The sequence below is a fragment of the Coregonus clupeaformis genome, chromosome 17, assembly GCF_020615455.1.
Source record: "Coregonus clupeaformis isolate EN_2021a chromosome 17, ASM2061545v1, whole genome shotgun sequence".
Classification (NCBI taxonomy): Eukaryota; Metazoa; Chordata; class Actinopteri; order Salmoniformes; family Salmonidae; genus Coregonus; species Coregonus clupeaformis.
Genome location: NC_059208.1, coordinates 30,570,004 through 30,584,822, shown reverse-complemented (window position 1 = coordinate 30,584,822; position 14,819 = coordinate 30,570,004). Strand labels below are relative to the sequence as shown.

Sequence of the window (14,819 nt, the reverse complement as noted above, 5' to 3'; positions counted from 1 at the left end):
TGTGAAATGAGGCTGAACTTCAGATTAGTTGATTTGGGTATTGTTTGTGGTAAAATGACCTCAGTCGAGGGCTCTGTGAGGAGCTAATGTAGTGCTTTAGGAGATGTGATGTTTGCCTGAATGCAGTGAGTGGCCTATGAATACATTACAATGCCACCTGTCATTGAAAGAGGGGGAGGGAGAGGTGGGGGGGATTAACTTGAACACATTTCATTCTAAAAGCTCTCTGATTTTTTATATTCATGCCCCTATAAAAGCAATCAGTGCTCATCGTCCTTGCTGTTTTTCTGTTGTAACTGAATGTTGCATATTTTTAATTGGGTGAATTGCATCCATTTCGACTACTTTTGCATCTAAGCAAAGCTGTATGTATATTCTTGTGAAACATTGACTGAGTTCCATCATCCAGAGCTATGTAAAAGGGAAAACCTAGTCAGATCAGTTGATGGGAATTGTCCTCCAGACCAGGGATCCGGCACTGTGACCTTGTCTTGGCCCTCCAGACCAAGGTTCAAGCACTGTGACCTTGTCTTCAGACATTATCTAACAAGACATCTTCCAGGGTGAGGATGTTCAGGTTTTAGGGGGCAAACAGGAGGATGTCTTGAGTGGATGTTTAACGGGGGAATCACGTAACTAATCACGTAACTAAACTCAGTCATGTTTTGAAACAAATTGCGGTCCTAAACAAGCTGCCATCAGGTCCCAGGTCTGATCTACCAGGCAGGTCCCCCCAGCCTGACCTAGCTCTGTGATGAGAAGCTGTTTGGACTGGCTATAGCACACAGTAGGGACCCAATCTGCTGGTCAATGTGATTTGCAGAGAGCAGACCTCAGCTTTCTGACCTCCTGTTTACCCGTTAGGGAGACACATACATAGAATACTAATGTTATAGCAAAGATATGCAAAGCCAACAGTAGAGACATGTGTTAACAGTAGTGCAACACTAGAAAACCTACTACATGGCAATAAGATATGATTACTTTGTGGATTTCTCAAGTCAACCATGAACTACAGAACAATAGACAAGAAGACACATGATATGTAGCCTAAGGTCCTCATATCATGTAGCACAGACGGTCTACAGGCTTGTTTCTCCTACTTGGGTATGCATCATTACATGGATACTTTCCTAACGGCCTCCCGTGGACTGTGCATGTCTAAGTGTTGAAAAGGAAATATGTTACATCTTAATCTACGTAAAACAATTCTAGGGAAGGATATGAACATGGAGAGGAGAGGAACAGAGGGAGGATATGAACATGGAGAGGAGAGGATTAGAACAGAGGGAGGATATGAACATGGAGAGGAGAGGAACAGAGGGAGGATATGAACATGGAGAGGAGAGGATTAGAACAGAGGGAGGATATGAACATGGAGAGGAGAGGAACAGAGGGAGGATATGAACATGGAGAGGAGAGGATTAGAACAGAGGGAGGATATGAACATGGAGAGGAGAGGATTAGAACAGAGGGAGGATATGAACATGGAGAGGAGAGGATTAGAACAGAGGGAGGATATGAACATGGAGAGGAGAGGATTAGAACAGAGGGAGGATATGAACATGCAGAGGAGAGGAGAGGAACAGAGGGAGGATATGAACATGGAGAATGGTGTTTGGCTCCTCATGAGGTACGGCATGAACCGCTGTAGAAAAGTAGTGCACTAAATAGGAAATGGGGTGCCGTTTGGGACGCAGCGCTGGAATGATGGTATCATCACTCCAAAGCTCCACAGGCCTGTCAGATGATGTGAAATGAAATACAAGTTTAAATCTCCTTCTCAAAAGGATTTACAGAGCAACTGGAAGAATAAAGTGTTGGGCTAATGGAAGACAGCAGCAGAGAGAGATGCTGCACACACACACACACACACACACACACACACAGATGCGATTTGTCTGGTGAAATAACCTGTAGTCTCTACAGGGTCTCAGTAGACAAGACAGTGAGAGGCATCTCTCTGGCTGAGAAGTAGCAGACATACATCATTATTACTTCTTGAGAGGACTAGCACACTTTCAAAGCCAGCCACTGATCTACAATACCGAAAAGGAAAATGAATCCTTAAGGAAAACAGTATGCAAGCAAACGTTCTCTCTCTCCCCCTCCCCTCTCTCTCCCCCTCTCCTCTCTCTCCCCCCTCCCTCTCCCTCTCTCCCCCTCCCCTCTCTTCCCCTCCCCTCTCTTCCCCTCCCCTCTCTTCCCCTCCCTCTCTTCCCCTCCCTCTCTCTTCCCCTCCCTCTCTCCCCCTCCCTCTCTCCCCCTCCCCTCTCTTCCCCCTCCCCTCTCTCCCCCTCCCCTCTCTCTCCCCCCTCCCTCTCTTTCTCTCGCTCTCTCCCTTTCTCTCTCTCCCTCTCTCTCTCTCTCTGTCTCTGTCCCCCCCTCTCTCTGTCTCCCCCCCCTCTCTCTCTCTCTGTCTCTCCCCCCTCTATGTCTCCCCCCTCTCTCTCTGTCTCTCCCCCCTCTCTCTGTCTCCCCCCTCTCTCTCTGTCTCCCCCTCTCTCTCTCTCTCTCCCCCTCCCTCCCCCTTCTCTCCCTCCTCTCCCCCTCCCCCTTCTCTCCCTCTCTCTCCCCCTCCCCCTCCTCTCTCTCCCTCTCCCCCTCCCCTCCCTCTCTCTCCCCCCTCCCTCCCTCTCTCTCTCCCCCTCCCCTCTCTCTCTCTCTCTCTCTCTCCTTCTCCTCCTCTTCCTCCTCCTCATCTTGTGGGGTACCAAACCATTGTAGTGTCAAACTATGGAGGTGAGGTATAAACTAAAGGCCTGTTACTGACCCCTGATATAAGGTATGAACTAAAGGCCTGTTACTGACCCCTGGTATGAAGTGAGGTATAAACTAAAGGCCTGTTACTGACCCCTGGTATAAGGTATAAACTAAAGTCCTGTTACTGATCCCTGGTATAAGGTATACACTAAAGGCCTGTTACTGACCCCTGGTATAAGGTTTAAACTAAAGTCCTGTTACTGACCCCTGATATAAGGTATACACTAATGGCCTGTTACTGACCCCTGGTATAAGGTATAAACTAAAGGCCTGTTACTGACCCCTGGTATAAGGTATAAACTAAAGGTCTGTTACTGACCACTGGTATGAAGAGAGGTATAAACTAAAGGCCTGTTACTGACCCCTGGTATAAGGTATACACTAAAGGCCTGTTACTGACCCATGGTATAAGGTATAAACTAAAGGCCTGTTACTGATCCCTGGTATAAGGTATAAACTAAAGGCCTGTTACTGACCCCTGGTATAAGGTATAAACTAAAGGCCTGTTACTGACCCCTGTTATATGGGATAAACTAAAGGCCTGTTACTGACCCCTGGTATAAGGTATAAACTAAAGGCCTGTTACTGATCCCTGGTATGAAGTGAGGTATAAACTAAAGGCTTGGAGCTTTGTCTGGTTGACTTGCAGCTGTGGTGCGGTTACCGTTTTTACAAGGCAGTCTGGGACTGAGCCTAGAGCTTTACTGTGGTCAGCAACTTTGGAGGAAAAACAGCCTTTTGGGATCCGTGGCATATGAGGCCGAGTCCCAAATGGCTGCTCTATTCCTTTTATAGCCCTCTACTTTTGATCAGGGCCCATATGGCTCTGGTCAATAGTAGTGCACTGTAAAGGGAATATGGTTCCATTTGGGACATGAGTCTTGCTAAATTATGACTAAAGGGCTTTTAGCAAGCACACTGAGTATTCTTCACAGGCTAATAAGGTCCAGTCTCTCGCTCTCTTGCTCTCTCCCTCTCCAACCTCTCTAACTGGAGAGATGCCTACAGCCATTAGAGACCCTTCTATACTTCTCTCATGACCCTGAAGCCAACCTGCATGGAGACATGCCTACAGCCATTATAAACCCTTCTCCCATGACCCTGAAGCCAACCTGCATGGATACATGCTTACAGCCAGAAATCCTTCTCCCATGACCCTGAAGCCAACCTGCATGGAGACATGCTTACAGCCAGAAACCCTTCTCCCATGGCCCTGAAGCCAACCTTCATGGAGACATGCCTACAGCCAGAAACCCTTCTCCCATGACCCTGAAGCCAACCTGAATGGAGACATACTTACAGCCGTTAGAAGACCTTCTCCCATCACCCTGAAGCCAACCTGCATGGAGACAGGCCTACAGCCAGCAACCCTTCTCCCATGACCCTGAAGCCAACCTGCATGGAGACATGCCTACAGCCATTATAAACCCTTCTCCCATGACCCTGAAGCCAACCTGCATGGAGACATGCTTACAACCATTAGAAACCCTTCTCCCATGGCCCTGAAGCCAACCTGCATGGAGACATGCTTACAGCCATTAGAGACCCTTCTCCCATGACCCTGAAGCCAACCTGCATGGAGACATGCCTACAGCCAGAAACCCTTCTCCTATGACCCTGAAGCCAACCTGCATGGAGACATGCTTACAGCCATTAGAAACCCTATCTCCCATGTCCCTGAAGCCAACCTGCATGGAGACATTCCTACAGCCAGAAACCCTTCTCCCATGACCCTGAAGCCAACCTGCATGGAGACATGCTTACAGCCATTAGAAACCCTTCTCCCATGACCCTGAAGCCAACCTGCATGGAGACATGCCTACAGCCAGAAACCCTTCTCCCATGGCCCTGAAGCCAACCTGCACCGAGACATGCTTATAGCCATTAGAAACCATTCTCCCATGACCCTGAAGCCAACCTGCATGGAGACATGCCTACAGCCAGAAACCCTTCTCCCATGGCCCTGAAGCCAACCTGCATGGAGACATGCCTACAGCCATTAGAAACCCTTCTCCCATGCCCCTGAAGCCAACCTGCATGGATACATTTCTATAGCCAGAAACCCTTCTCCCATGACCCTGAAGCCAACCTGCATGGAGACATGCTTACAGCCATTAGAAACCCTTCTCCCATGACCCTGAAGCCAACCTGCATGGAGACATGCCTACAGCCATTAGAGACCCTTCTCCCATGACCCTGAAGCCAACCTGCATGGAGACATGCTTACAGCCAGAAACCCTTCTCCCATGGCCCTGAAGCCAACCTGCATGGAGACATGCTTACAGCCAGAAACCCTTCTCCCATGGCCCTGAAGCCAACCTGCATGGATACATGCCTACAGCCATTAGAAACCCTTCTCCCATGCCCCTGAAGCCAACCTGCATGGAGACATGCTTACAGCCATTAGAGACCCCTTCTCCCATGGCCCTGAAGCCAACCTGCATGGAGACATGCTTACAGCCAGAAACCCTTCTCCTATGGCCCTGAAGCCAACCTGCATGGCTGCCTCCTCTAAAGAAGTTCTACTTGAATTGTAACACAATTTTTGCTCTCAGCTTTGTTCTTTCTCGTATGCTGGGATCTGTTAGGTAACCTGAGGTAAAGAATAGGTGACTAGGGCCTATAATCTCAACCGTCTAATGTCACTTTAACGACAAAGCCCTGAAGACTGTTCTCACTTGTTAGTAAGACACTTACTGGTCCAACCAGCCTTCATCTGGAGCCCTGACACTTCTCAAATCTGATATTTTAGGTAACCTAAGGTCAGGGAAAGGTAACCAAATAACCTTAACCCACTAACGTCACCTTAACGACAAAGCTCTGAACTCTCTTCTACCTTTCCTGAGTATACTGGTAAAGCTATGTGTTATAACCCTGTGTGTGTGTGTGTTTACACACAATACTGAACCTCCAGATGGATATCAGCCCTGTGCTGCACATCAACAATCAACAGATGGGTAATAAGGGCATTGTGTTTGTGCCAAGAGATAAGGCTGATAGTTTTGTCTCTATGTTAAAGGTAATGCTCTGCTGCGGTTGAGAGCAGAGTGCAGGGTTTAGAACGTGGAAGGTCATGGAAGGTTTTGTTAGGATGGCCGACTGGTTTACGTTCAGAGTTGACTACATATCATCACACAGTTCCATGAGGATCTGTTTTAACCTATGGAGGTAGGCAGTGTATGAGTTGCTTAGTGTGTGGAGGAGAGAGATTGTAGGCCTATATGAAGGTTAGTGTGTAGAGGAGAGATGGTAGGCCAAATGAAGGTTAGTGTGTAGAGGAGAGATGGTAGGCCTATATGAAGGTTAGTGTGTAGGAGAGAGATGGTAGGCCAAATGAAGGTTAGTGTGTAGAGGAGAGAGATGGTAGGCCTATATGAAGATTAGTGTGTAGAGGAGAGATGGTAGGCCAAATGAAGGTTAGTGTGTAGAGGAGAGATGGTAGGCCAAATTAAGATTAGTGTGTAGAGGAGAGATGGTAGGCCAAATTAAGATTAGTGTGTAGAGGAGCGAGATGGTAGGCCAAATGAAGGTTCGTGTGTAGAGGAGAGATGGTAGGCCAAATGAAGGTTAGTGTGTAGAGGAGAGATGGTAGGCCAAATGAAGATTAGTGTGTAGAGGAGCGAGATGGTAGGCCAAATGAAGGTTAGTGTGTAGAGGAGAGAGATGGTAGGCCAAATGAAGGTTAGTGTGTAGAGGAGAGATGGTAGGCCAAATGAAGGTTAGTGTGTAGAGGAGAGAGATGGTAGGCCAAATGAAGGTTAGTGTGTAGAGGAGAGAGATGGTAGGCCTATATGAAGGTTAGTGTGTAGAGGAGAGAGATGGTAGGCCAAATGAAGGTTATTGTGTAGAGGAGAGATGGTAAGCCAAATGAAGGTTATTGTGTAGAGGAGAGATGGTAGGCCAAATGAAGGTTATTGTGTAGAGGAGATATTGTGTATTCTATATGAATGGGTCTAATATGAACGTCTATGAGTTGGTTAATGTGTAGAGCAGTGTGTGTATATGGGTAGTTATAATACACTTTGTATGTGTCAGTAGGGTCCTGGTCAAAAGTAGTGCACTATATAGGGGATAGGGTGCCATTTGGAACCGGCCCAAACTATGTCTTCTCTACAAGTTACTGCAATGTCAATCGTTAAGTTAGATGGCTTCTAAGGAGAGAGAAAAATATTGGTTCCTACTCTCCCCATCCCACTATCTCTGAACCTCTGATCTTGCTCATTAATCTGTGGGTGGGTGTGGGCATGTGCCTGGTTTACTAGAGGCTTTGGAATTGGAATTAAATCTTCTTATAAATCTTTCATAATGAGTCCTCCATCACCGGGTATCTGAGGGGAAACTTTGAGGTAGACTGTCAGTTATTTTTTTATTCAAACCAGGCTTGCATTATTCAATCAGATTAGAAACCCTCAGTCATCACAGATCCATTTTATCTCCCTTTTACTTAGGAGGCTACTAAATTATTTACAGCAAAAAATAAAGCACAAAAGCAGCAAACCTCAGTCAGCCATTCAGCAGAGACCATTGTGTGTGTTTGTTGAAATCCAACTAATTAAATGGGGCGGTGTCTTTTAGACTTTCAATCACAATTAAATGGCCCTTTTCCCTCTCTCCCATGTCAAAGCAAGTTTGATTCTCTTCCCTTGATTCTTTCTGTCTTGTGTAAATGGCCCTTCCTTCCTCGGGGGGACGTGTCGTGTCATTGAAGTAATCTGTTCTGTTCATCCATAGTGATCATTGCTGTGTTGCTGCAGTTACACCGAAGGACTCAGTGGTCTATCCATCTATTGACTCCTAAATGTTTTGTGTGTGTGTGTCTTTGTGTGTGCGTTTGTGTGTGGAGCAGGGTTGTCTCAGAGGAATGCTGAGGTATAATTGTTTTTATCCGGGGCAGCAGTTGTGCTGATATGTGTTACTGCCTCTGCCACACTAACGCGTCTACTGAGTCAGTCCATGAGTCTCCTGAGTGGCGAGCTCAACTGCTCTGAGTAGAACAGCCACTTAAGAAGAAGCTCATCTCTACAAGTCCGTTGTGACACCCTGTTTTTAAAAAGCATTACGAGCTACAGCGTGTCTGCATTATTCAGTAACGCTCCTGACAAACACGCTGTCCTAATGCGCTCGGCGCCCGGCCGTGGTGACACATTGAATCAGGCGCGGCGTGCATGAGCTATCGCCGAGACACCCCAGGGGGAAAGCCAATCACGTCGGCTCATGCCCGGGTTGGATGGAGGCAGGGCTCGGGCGATTGGTTCAGCCTCAATGCACACCAGTGACCCGGACGCCAGCAGATGTCCGCTGAGATCAGGTGGAGATCTCTTGAACCCGGTTCAGTTCTGCCGGCAGGGCCTCCTCCCCTCAAGTGATGGGGAAATAGATAGGTACATATCACAATATTATTTTGCGATGATATAATATCGATATTTGACTCCGAAGTATCGATTTAATCAATAACTGCTACTACAGGTAGCTGGCTAGTCTGCTGGACCGGCGCCAAAACTCTGGGGTTTTTCATCCTATAGCTTGTTCTCCGTCTTATATTTATATAGTGGGCCAACATGTTTCCACCACTGTTATTTCCATGACTGATCAAAACTCGTTTTCTCATGGCTCCCTCTTGTCCCTCTGCAGCATCGAATCACAATAAAATCACAGTATCGAAACTTAATACATATAGAATCATGAGGATTGCAATACATATCGTATTGGCACCTAAGTATTGTTAAATGTTGTATTGTGAGGTCCCTGGCAATTCCCAGCCCTACTCCCCTCCATCCCTCCCATCCTCCATCCAGCCTGCCTCCCTGCTCTCCCTCCCCACCATGCCCTCCTGCTCTCCCTCCCCACCATGCCCTGCTCTCCCTCCCTGCTCTCCCTGCCTCCCTCCCTGCTCTCCCTGCCTCCTCTCCCTGCTCTCCCTGCCTCCCTCACTACTCTCCCTGCTCTCCCTCACTGCTCTCCCTGCCTCCCTCCCTGCTCTCCCTGCCTGTCTGGCTGGCACATCGCTCCTGCTCTGTTGAGCTTGACCCGCTGACTGATTTTAAAAACTCCCAGACATCACATCTTTGTGACTGCCATGCCAAGCTGTGCGCTCATCTAGCCTGCAGTCCCTCCACCCTGAACGGACAGGGCCAAGACATCATGTAGAGTAGAACACATGATGATACATGGATGTACATCCTGGAATTTTACCTCTGACTTGATTGCAAATTAGGTCGGACAGAATGTCTCTTTGGATTTAGGCTAGCTGACTGTCAACGCACTGGAACAGTATAGGACTGTATATGTACTGCACTGCGGTGTGTTTTTATACTCTAAATATTCGGATCCATTTTTTATCTTATGCCTACTTTTAAGTGCAACAGAAGCAACTTGTTTGATCATCTTACAAAAAGGAAATATGGCACAGATCCCATATTCCCCAATCCTTCTGTATAGAGATGTTTCTAAGTGGTGTTGTGCAGGATGGGAACCCATCTGATTCTACTCTGTCCCTTTGTCCCCAGTCTTGTGTGTGGAGATGTCTCTTGCTGCTGTCTTAGTACAGGAAGCCCATTGAGTTGTGTGCTTTAGTGGCAAGCAGTGTGTTCTACAGTTGTCAGCCAGACCTGGCTTTGAATACTGTTTGAGATCATTTCATATCATTTATCTGTGCTTGATTGAACTCACCTGGCACAATTGACCAATAGAACAGTCCCAAAAATACATATCTTCTGGCACTTAAGCATACTAAAGGAAACGCTCAAAGTAGGCTATTTGATAGATTTTCAATTAGTATTTTGACCCAGATCTGACATTTCCTCTCCTCTGTGGTCCAGCCAGCCAGCCATCCAGGAAGAGAGCTGCTGTTGAACGATAAATATCCTCTCTAAGTGTCAGAGGCCCTGCTGCTAAATGTCCTCTACTCCACACTGCGGTGTGAACCACACGGGGCAGGAAGAGGAGGAGCTCCCAGTGCTGCTCTGCTCTTCTTCTCTCTCTTTCTCTCTCTGTCGCTATCTCTTTCTATCTAGCGCTCTCTCTCTCTCTCTCTCCCTCTCTTCCCCTCCTCCCTCAACTCCACATGCCTCCCTAATGAACGCTGAGGTCACACGGCACCCGCTCCGAGGATACATTTCCACTCCCCCTGCTCCTTCTGGTCCTCCACCACCTCCCTCTCCTCCTGCTCCTTCTGGTCCTCCTCCTCCTGCTCCTTCTGGTCCTCCACCACCTCCCTCTCCTCCTGCTCCTTCTGGTCCTCCACCACCTCCCTCTCCTCCTGCTCCTTCTGGTCCTCCACCACCTCCCTCTCCTCCTGCTCCTTCTGGTCCTCCACCACCTCCCTCTCCTCCTGCTCCTTCTGGTCCTCCACCCCTCCCTCTCCTCCTGCTCCTTCTGGTCCTCCATCCTCCTGCTCCTTCTGGTCCTCTACCACCTCCCTCTCCCCCTGCTCCTTCTGGTCCTCCACCTCCCTCTCCTCCTGCTCCTTCTGGTCCTCCACCACCTCCCTCTCCCCCTGCTCCTTCTGGTCATCCACCTCCCTCTCCTCCTGCTCCTTCTGGTCCTCCACCACCTCCCTCTCCTCCTGCTCCTTCTGGCCCTCCTCCTCCACCTCCTCCCCCTCCCCCTCCTGCTTCTCCACCTCCTCCCCTCAACCTCTTTCTCCTGGGTATAAAGCTCACGTTACCCAGCCAGCCAGATGGAAATGAGCCTGACCTTTACATTTGAACATCTTAAAGGTTGAGGTTAAGTGCCCATCAACGCTCTCACAATTAAGTTGACAGTAAAGAGGATAATATGTAGTCCTGCACGTGACAACATCCTCACTGGTGACACTGTGGCTCAGTGTATAGAGTGGACAGGAACAGCTCTACTGGCCAATCACCAGAGTGTAGTAGAGAGACCTGGTTATCTAGTACAGACAGGAACAGCCCTACTTTCACATGTCAGTGAATTATTAAGCTTTACTATAGGATACAATTTAGGCCTATTGGTGCATCTGAAAGAGTGCTTAGCTTTCTAAAGTATTTTAAGATGTTAATACATCTGGGAACTGGTTTGCCTGAGTTAAACACTCATCGAAGCTGGGAAACAGATGGGCAGCTTGTTTCAGCAGGCCTCAATATAAACAGTAGTTAGATGGGCAGATTGGTTGAGCAGGCTTCAATAGAAACAGTAGTAAGATGGGCAGCTTGTTTTAGCAGGCTTCAATGGAAACAGTAGTTAGATGGGAAGCTTGTTTCAGCAGGCTTCAATAGAAACAGTAGTTAGATGGGCAGCTTGTTTCAGCAGGCTTCAATAGAAACAGTAGTTAGATGGGCAGCTTGTTTCTGCAGGCTTCAATAGAAACAGTAGTTAGATGGGCATCTTGTTTCAGCAGGCTTCAATGGAAACAGTAGTTAGATGGGCAGCTTGTTTCAGCAGGCCTCAATAGAAACAGTAGTTAGATGGGCAGCTTAGTTGAGCAGGCTTCAATAGAAACAGTATTTAGATGGGCAGCTTGTTTTAGCAGGCTTCAATGGAAACAGTAGTTAGATGGGCAGCTTGTTTCAGCAGGCTTCAATAGAAACAGTAGTTAGATGGGCAGCTTGTTTCAGCAGGCCTCAATAGAAACTTTGAAGAATCTTGTATAAAAAAATTTAAACACTAAATGTCCTCCGCGTCTTGTTCCATTATATAGACAGTCTAGACCAGGGTTCCCCAACTGGCGGCCTGCGGGTCATTTTATAGACAGTCTAGACCAGGGTTCCCCAACTGGCGGCCTGCGGGTCATTTTATAGACAGTCTAGACCAGGGTTCCCCAACTGGCGGCCTGCGAGTCATTTTATAGACAGTCTAGACCAGGGTTCCCCAACTGTCATTTTATTTGGCCACTCAGAATTTTTATTTATTTACATTTTTTGGGACATAAAAGACTGTAAAAACACCAGCAAATCAACTCGAAGTGATTTTAATTTTAGTAATCTGTTCCAAAGTTTTCCCATGCATTATAGAGATGTGATCGTATACAAACGTAAGCAAGGTGTGGAATTATTATGTTTTTGTCAAATATTATATCGGTTTGGGCTTCTTGCGGTCAATTTGCAGTCTTACAAATTATTTGTAATTATGTTCCGGCCCCCTGACTAACTGCACAAGAAAAAACACGCCCGCGGCTGAATCTAGTTGATTATCCCTGGTCTAGACAGAAAAGTCAAGGAAAATGATTTCTACAACAACACCTTTAGAAAAGAAAAGCCACAGACAGTGTGGTTTGAATTTCAGCAGAAAAGCCACAGACAGTGTGTTGTATTTCAGCAGCAAAGCCACAGACAGTGTGGCTGTATTTCAGCAGCAAAGCCACAGACAGTGTGACTGTATTTCAGCAGCAAAGCCACAGACAGTGTGGCTGTATTTCAGCAGAAAAGCCACAGACAGTGTGTTGTATTTCAGCAGCAAAGCCACAGACAGTGTGTTGTATTTCAGCAGCAAAGCCACAGACAGTGTGGCTGTATTTCAGCAGAAAAGCCACAGACAGTGTGTTGTATTTCAGCAGCAAAGCCACAGACAGTGTGGCTGTATTTCAGCAGCTGTCAATAAAGTAGTGATGTTGGAGAGTGGACATGTGTCTGCTATTGAAAGACAGACATGCTGTAGATGTTAGTTACGTCCCAAATGGCACCCTATTCCTTACAATAGTGCCCTATAGAGCCCCACAGTGGTGTGGTCATAATACCCATAAAACCTAGCGGTCAAACAATAGTTTTTCCACCATTCATTTTTCATTGGTAAAAGTCACCTTGTCCTATCAAAACGTCAAGCCAGGGTAAGCCTACATGAAACACATACGTTATTTTAAGTGTTTCTAAAATCCCCTATGGGAAAAATGTATGGTGGAAAAATTATTGGAACCATTTCCCTGTTTGACCGCTAGGTTTTATGGGTATTGTGACTCATACTGTTGTACTCTATGGGCCCTGGTCAAAAGTAGTGCACTATATAGGGAATAGGGTGCTATTTGGGTCACAGCCCCCGGCATTGGCAGCAGTAAACACTAAAGAAGTGTACATAAAATACTTTAGAATTCTTATGCATGTGATGTTTTATTTGTGCTTACCATGACTGTTTTTGTATTTTAATGTGTATATATATATATATATATATATACACACACACACACAGTGGGGGAAAAAGTATTTTGTCAGCCACCAATTGTGCAAGTTCTCCCACTTAAAAAGATGAGAGAGGCCTGTAATTTTCATCATAGGTACACGTCAACTATGACAGACAAAATGAGAAAAAAAAAATCCAGAAAATCACATTGTAGGATTTTTAATGAATTTATTTGCAAATTATGGTGGAAAATAAGTATTTGGTCAATAACAAAAGTTTCTCAATACTTTGTTATATACCCTTTGTTGGCAATGACACAGGTCAAATGTTTTCTGTAAGTCTTCACAAGGTTTTTACACACTGTTGCTGATATTTTGGCCCATTCCTCCATGCAGATCTCCTCTAGAGCAGTGATGTTTTGGGGCTGTCGCTGGGCAACACAGACTTTCAACTCCCTCCAAAGATTTTCTATGGGGTTGAGATCTGGAGACTGGCTAGGCCACTCCAGGACCTTAAAATGCTTCTTACGAAGCCACTCCTTCGTTGCCCGGGCGGTGTGTTTGGGATCATTGTCATGCTGAAAGACCCAGCCACGTTTCATCTTCAATGCCCTTGCTGATGGAAGGAGGTTTTCACTCAACATCTCACGATACATAGCCCCATTCATTCTTTCCTTTACACGGATCAGTCGTCCTGGTCCCTTTGCAGAAAAACAGCCCCAAAGCATGATGTTTCCACCCCCATGCTTCACAGTAGGTATGGTGTTCTTTGGATGCAACTCAGCATTCTTTGTCCTCCAAACACGACGAGTTTTTACCAAAAAGTTCTATTTTGGTTTCATCTGACCATATGACATTCTCCCAATCCTCTTCTGGATCATCCAAATGCACTCTAGCAAACTTCAGACGGGCCTGGACATGTACTGGCTTAAGCAGGGGGACACGTCTGGCACTGCAGGATTTGAGTCCCTGGCGGCGTAGTGTGTTACTGATGGTAGGCTTTGTTACTTTGGTCCCAGCTCTCTGCAGGTCATTCACTAGGTCACTAGATTTTTGCTCACCGTTCTTGTGATCATTTTGACCCCACGGGGTGAGATCTTGCGTGGAGCCCCAGATCGAGGGAGATTATCAGTGGTTTTGTATGTCTTCCATTTCCTAATAATTGCTCCCACAGTTGATTTCTTCAAACCAAGCTGCTTACCTATTGCAGATTCAGTCTTCCCAGCCTGGTGCAGGTCTACAATTTGTTTCTGGTGTCCTTTGACAGCTCTTTGGTCTTGGCCATAGTGGAGTTTGGAGTGTGACTGTTTGAGGTTGTGGACAGGTGTCTTTTATACTGATAACAAGTTCAAACAGGTGCCATTAATACAGGTAACGAGTGGAGGACAGAGGAGCCTCTTAAAGAAGAAGTTACAGGTCTGTGAGAGCCAGAAATCTTGCTTGTTTGTAGGTGACCAAATACTTATTTTCCACCATAATTTGCAAATAAATTCATTAAAAATCCTACAATGTGATTTTCTGGATTTTTTCCCCTCAATTTGTCTGTCATAGTTGACGTGTACCTATGATGAAAATTACAGGCCTCTCTCATCTTTTTAAGTGGGAGAACATGCACAATTGGTGGCTGACTAAAGACTTTTTTTCCCCATTGTATATATTACTATTTTTTTGTGTACCGTATATTTATGTTGTCTTATACAGGGAGCATTTGAAAAAGAGACCTAGGTCTCAATATTTCTTCCCTGTTAAATAAAGGTTAAATAAATAAAAAAATGATGTTGAAGAATGGACATTTCCCTTCCACTGTTAGACAGGCTGCAGAAATAACCTTGTTTTTCCAAGCCTCCAAGGCCTTCCAAGGCTGCTGCCAGTTTGAAAGAGATGTACACTGTCACTGTCCGTCTCATCCGTCTCCACTCTCTCTATCCCAGACCACTCACTCTATTGGTGATGACTTTACAGATATGTAACTGAGTTTATATTGAA

The 14,819-nt window shown here is 46.3% G+C and overlaps 1 protein-coding gene across 2 annotated transcripts in view; it reads left to right on the top strand.

Annotated features, from left to right (window-relative positions):
- Positions 1–14,819, top strand: part of cdkal1 (CDK5 regulatory subunit associated protein 1-like 1) — a 649,501-nt gene that overhangs the window by 149,998 nt on the left and 484,684 nt on the right. The window lies entirely within an intron of this gene.